The sequence below is a fragment of the Pipistrellus kuhlii genome, unplaced genomic scaffold (assembly GCF_014108245.1).
Source record: "Pipistrellus kuhlii isolate mPipKuh1 unplaced genomic scaffold, mPipKuh1.p scaffold_m20_p_2, whole genome shotgun sequence".
In the NCBI taxonomy this organism is placed as follows: domain Eukaryota; kingdom Metazoa; phylum Chordata; class Mammalia; order Chiroptera; family Vespertilionidae; genus Pipistrellus; species Pipistrellus kuhlii.
In genome coordinates, this window is record NW_023425515.1 from 70,041,060 (window position 1) to 70,047,059 (window position 6,000).

A 6,000-nucleotide genomic window follows, 5' to 3' on the forward strand; every position below is an offset into this window, starting at 1 on the left:
CCAAAACTCTCCACAAACAGGACTTTTCTAAGGCGAGACTGACAGGGAACCAAAGATTGTCTGCGCCACCCCGAGACCCCACCCTATTCAAGCAGAGTACGGAAACCCTCCTAGCTGAGACACTGCTGATCCTCACAGCCAATTGGCTTGGAGATCAACGCTTCCCAGTGATACCAACAATAAGCAAGGCTTAACAACAAGACTGCACACACAGCCCACAAAGGGCTACACCAAGACTGTCCACTGCAGGTAACTGGGAAGGCTGTGCTACTGGGCTCTACAGAACACCTAGCACACAAAGCTATTCCATCAAATTAGAGAAACAACTAAAATGCAGACAAGAAGAAGGACACAAAGGAAGGAGATGGAGGAAAAGAAAAGATTGGACATTGAGTTCAAAACTACAGTTATAAGGTTATTCAACAATATCCTAAAAAGGCCGATAAAATAAATGAGACCTATGAGGATCTGAAAAAGGAGCAACTAGAAATAATAAGGGATCAACAAGAAATGAAGAAAACATTGTCTGAAATAAAAAATATTATACAAAGTCCTAAAAACAGACTGGAAGATCGCAAGAATCAAGACAAAGATTTAGAACACAAAGAACCAGAGGACATGCCTCTGCAGAAGGGAGAAGATAAGAGAATCCAGAAAGTTGAAGATAGTGTAAGAAACCTCTGGGACAATTTCAAACGAACCAACATCAGAATTATGGGGATTCCAGAAGAGAGAGAGCAAGATACCGAAAGAGTACTAGAAGAAATAGTGACAGAAAACTTCCCCCACCTGGTGAAAGAATTAGACTTACAAGTCCAGGAAGCCCGCAGAACCCCAAACAAAAGGACTCCAAGGAGGACCACACCAAGACATATCATAATTAAAATTCCAAGAGCAAAAGACAAAGAGAGAATATTAAAAGCAGCAAGAGAAAAGCAGGTAGTGACCTATAAAGGAGCACCCATAAGATTGTCAGCTGATTTCTCAACAGAAACCATGCAGACCAGACGGGAATGGCAAGAAATATTCAAGGTGATGAGTAACAAGAACCTACAGTCAAAAATAATCTACCCAGCAAAGCTATCACTCAGAATCAAAGGACAGAAAAGAGCTTCACAAATAAAAAAAAGCTAAAAGAGTTCATCACCACCAAACCAGAATTATATGAATTGCTGAAGGAGGTTATTTAGGAAGAGGAAGAAGATAAAGATAAAAATTATGATCAACAAATACGTAGCTATCAACAAGTGAATCTAAAAACCAAGGCAATTTAAAAATCTGATGAACAATATTAACTGGTGAATATAATAGAATCAGAGGTATGGAAGGGGAGTGGACTGACGATTCTCAGGGAAAAGGGGAGTGGGGGTGCGGGAAGAGACTGAACAAAAACTGTGCACCTATAGATGAGGACAATGGAGGATGGGGAAAGGACAGAGGGTGGGGTGGGAACCTGGTGAAGGGGAGCAATTGAGGGGGGGAAGAGGATCACATTTGTAATAATCTGAACAATAAAGATTTATTTTTTTAAAAAAAGAAAGAAACTCTCCTTAGTGAAATCTAGGTAAGGGAAGTAGTCTAAATTATTTTTACTTTTAATATTAGAATCCACAAATATTTATTTATTTGAATTATTTAGAATTTAATCTTTTTCCTTAGATTTCAACTTCTTATTTTCTAGTTTTTCTAAAAACTGAGGGCCATGGGAAACTAAGATGAAAATCAAATAGCAATTCACCCTCTCCTTTCCTGATTACAGGGTAAATTTTCAAAATACTTTATATAGAGGTAAAAATACAGATACATTCTATTAAATAATTCAGGCACATAAATTGAAAGTTATTTTCAAAGTAGCTAAATAATTAAGTGACTTCTAATTAATACTTTTAAACAAACAAATAAATAAAATTTCATCCTAGGCTTAACATTTGACTGTACTAACAGGTATATGTATTTCTGCTGAAATCCTATCTAATAAAAGAGTAATATGCAGATTGACCATCACTCCAACACACAATATTGATGCCCCCATGTAGTCAAAGATGGCTGCCCCCATGTGGACACAAGATGGCCACCACAAGATGGCCAAAAGGGGAGGGCAGATGGGAGGGACCAGGCCTGCAACGGAGGACAGTTGGAGGCAATCAACCCTGCAAGGGAGGGCAATTTGGGATGACTGGGCAGGCAGAGGAGAGAAGTTGGGGGCAAACAGGCTGGCAGGGGAGCAGTTATACATCAATCAGGCTGACATGGGAGTATTTAGGGGGTAATCAGGCTGGAAGGCAGAAGCAATTAGGGGCAATCAGGAAGGAAGCCAGGCGAGCAGTTGGGAGCCAGCAGTCCTGGATTGTGAGAGGGATGTCACAATCTGGATTGTCACAATCTGGATGTCACAGTCCTGGATTGTGAGAGGGACTGCCCATTTAGGTCCGTTTCAAGGGGACCCCGATTGGAAAGAGTGCAGGCTGGGCTGAGGGACACTTACCCCAGCCCTATGCATGAATTTTGTGCACCTGGCCTCTAATCTATAAAGGGTAATATGGTAATTAGACAGACAGCCGAATGACCTTCCAGACATTCTTCCAGACAAAGCTAGGGTGGCAGCTGCTGTGGCAGCGCCGGTGGGGGCCTACGCAAACGTGGCTGTGATTGACACCCTCCAGCCTTGGTGAGCCTATGGCCCCTCCCCCACTCCAGCCGCCAACCCTGCTCAGTTCTGGGTCCCACAGTGCAACTCCCACCTCTGCCATCCTGTCCCGGTGCCACCCTACACCCTGGTCTGGAGTCCTTCGTGGGACCACACACCCATCGCACCCACCAGGCAGGAGCCAGAGGCGTGTCGGAAGGCAGCCTGCTCTGCTCCTGTGGCAGCTTCCCCATGTCCAGGACTCAGCTGCACAATATGATGTTTCTATACACATAGATATTTGTGAAAATGATTGTAACAATAAGGTTGGTTAACAACTCCATTTACTTCAATTACCCTTTTCCTGTGTGTGATGAGATCTTTTAGTATTTATTCTCTTAGCAACACTCAAATATATAAAACAGCTTTGTTAACTATAGCAGCTATGCTGGACATTAGACCCCCAGCACATTTTCATCTGGTAATTGGAACATTGTGCCCTTTGACCAACATCACCCCATTTCCCTCAATCTTCAGCTCCTGACAACCATCCTACTATAAGTTCACCTTTTTATTTTGATTAGGGCTACAAATGAAGACTTGGGAGCCAGTCCCTTCCAGTTGTGAGTTACTAATTTCTAAGAGAGAAGAAATGATTAGAGATGGTCAACGAAAGATGTCAGCATTGAGATGGAAAGAAGCAGTTTTAAGAATAAGGAAATGTTTAAACTTTCAAATATTTTAGATAGGTCAAGGAGAACAGATGTCCTGGAAAGATAATTGGACTTGAAGGACGACACACTGGGGAGTGCAGCTTTTACAAAACTCTCTTTAATTGTCTGCAACCTACATTCAGTCTCATCAATGATGAGACTGAATGTAGGTTGCAGACAATTAAAGAGAGTTAATGAAAATAGCAGGTATAGAATGCCTTTTAAGAAGGTTGATGTTAAAAAATTGGGGGAAAATAGGAACTAAAGAGTATAAGGTCAATTACGGTTTCCCAAAGTAGAACAGAACTTCACCACCTTTTACAGTGGCAAAGTCTGAAGCCAGTTGAATCTTTTGACCACTAGCTTTATGCTTTGTTTTTCAGAAACACTAGCTCTTTAACTTTTACTACATTACCCTATCTCTCTTCCTCTCCCTTTGCTCCCTCTCTGCTCTTTTTTCCCCCTCCCTAGTCCTAGACTTGTGCTGTTCCAGTGGGTAGCTGTTAAGCACATGGCTACTGAATACTTAAACTATAAATAGTCTGAATTAGACACACTACAATTACTAAAAAATCATAACAGATTTTGAGGACAGGGTATGAAATTGTAATGTAAAATGTTTTATTAATAATTTTATGTTGATTATCTGTTGAAATGATATTTTAGATGCATTTTACTAAATAAAATATACATTATTAAAATTAACTCATGTTTCTTTTAACTATCTTTTAATGTGGTTACTGGAAAGTTATCTATTATATGTGTGGCTTACATGATATTTCTCTTGGCAGCCTTGCTCTAGGCTCTATTGCCTGGGTCCTCTCTCAGCTTCAGAAACCACCTGTAGGTAATTGACTCACAAATATATGTCTTTACATAAATGTATGTTCAGACATCTCCTCTGAGCCTTAAACCTTAATATTCAGTTGCCAATAAACATATTCTTTTAGAAGTTTCAAAGGCACCTCAAAAACAGCACATGTGAATTCAGACTTATCTTCTGTACCCCTTTCCCCAAACTTGATCTTCATCCAATATTTCCAGACTCAATGATTACCATCATCACCCTACTCCATAAGCCAGAATTTTAGATCATTCGTCTTTGAATCCTACATCCACTCTTTCATGAAGTCCTGCTCATTTTATATCGTAAAGATTCCTCCAATTTGTCCATTTCACTCATTCTACCACCTAGGACAGGCCACTATAATCACTTTCCCTGGAAATTTCAATAGTTTTCCCACATCCAGTTTGCCAGCTTCCAATCTATTCTTCATGCTTCTAGCAAGAATTAAGTTATAAAATGTAAATCTGATTATATCAGCCTTCTTTATAAAGACTTCCCAAGGATTCTTATTGCTCTTAGGATGAAAACCAAAATTTGCAATATTGTTTGTCCCCTGCCCTCATAATTTGTCCCCTCCCTCCTTGCCACACTCCCTTGTACCATTTCCCCCTTAATTCATTTTGCCTCACTGACCCTCTTTTAGTACCTTGAACTGGTCATATCCTTCCAGAAATAGGGGCTTTGTATATGGTCTCACGGCTCACCCACTTCTTCCCCTGGTAAATGCTGTTCAGCCTCCAATTTCAGCTCACTCATCACTTCTTGAAGGAAAGTTCTCTGTCACCTCCCTACTCCACTACCCACCACAAGTAATAACAACAGTGGCAGTGATGATAGCATTTATAGGCCCTCTTCTAGTGCTTTTTCCATTTTCAGGGTATAATCCATTATCATATCCATTTTTTATGAGGAAATTGATGCACAGATAGGTTACATAATTTTCTCATGATCACCTAGAAATTAGGCATCCTGGTCCTAAAGTCCACAGGGTTAACTACTACATTATAGAAAAGTTTCATATCTCCAATAACTTTGCCTTAATAATTATAAAGTTGTGATTTTAAATTCATTTGGATAACTATTTGGTTAATGTCTGTATCCCATAATTGCCCCCATTTTTTTTATTTTACAAATGTCTAAGGTAGGAAAAATGAATGCCCAGTTTGTTGCAGCCCTGACAATTGTTCTAAAGGATTGATCCTGGCTTCCAGTCCTAGCTACGGAGAAAGAAACTCCATGCTGCCGATGGGAGAGAGGCCCTCCCCCGCCTCAAATTTTTAAGGGGAGAAAAGGCAGATACCATATCTGCTTTTGTTTATTGCTTAACCATAGTGCCTAGAATTGTAGCTGGCATAAATTAGAGACTCTATGTGAGGAAGAAATGGAGGAAGGGAGGGAGAAAGGAAAAAAAGGAGGAAGGATAAAGGGGAAGAGAAGAAGAAAGCAAGTTCCATGTCTCACTTTATGATTTCTCTATTGAGTATAGCTTAGCCAACTACTTTCTATCTCTTAATTCCTACATCTCTCTTAGGAATTCTGACTTTTCCTCTAACAACAAATTCAAAGATCCAGTCTGATATGTACCAAATGATTTTAGAACATCTCCTGAACAATTACTTGATTAAGAATAGCTGATTCATTCCATATTTATTTCAGAAAGAGGATGCCAAAATTGGATCAAATGTTGAGTAAAGTATCTATAGCATGAGTGTCAAGTTCTCTAAACACACCCTACCCTGCAGTCATAATGGAGACTACTTTCTTACTCAAAACTTCATGAGCTTTCATGCCTCTGACACATTGCTTATCATTCC

The 6,000-nt window shown here is 40.0% G+C and overlaps 1 non-coding gene across 1 annotated transcript; it reads right to left on the reverse strand.

The window, feature by feature from the left end:
- Nucleotides 1–5,316: 5,316 nt before the first annotated feature.
- On the reverse strand, nucleotides 5,317–5,445 carry LOC118725178. Its single transcript, XR_004989909.1, has one exon. It is a non-coding gene; the product is annotated as a small Cajal body-specific RNA 20 (non-coding RNA).
- Between the last annotated feature and the right edge of the window lie 555 nt (nucleotides 5,446–6,000).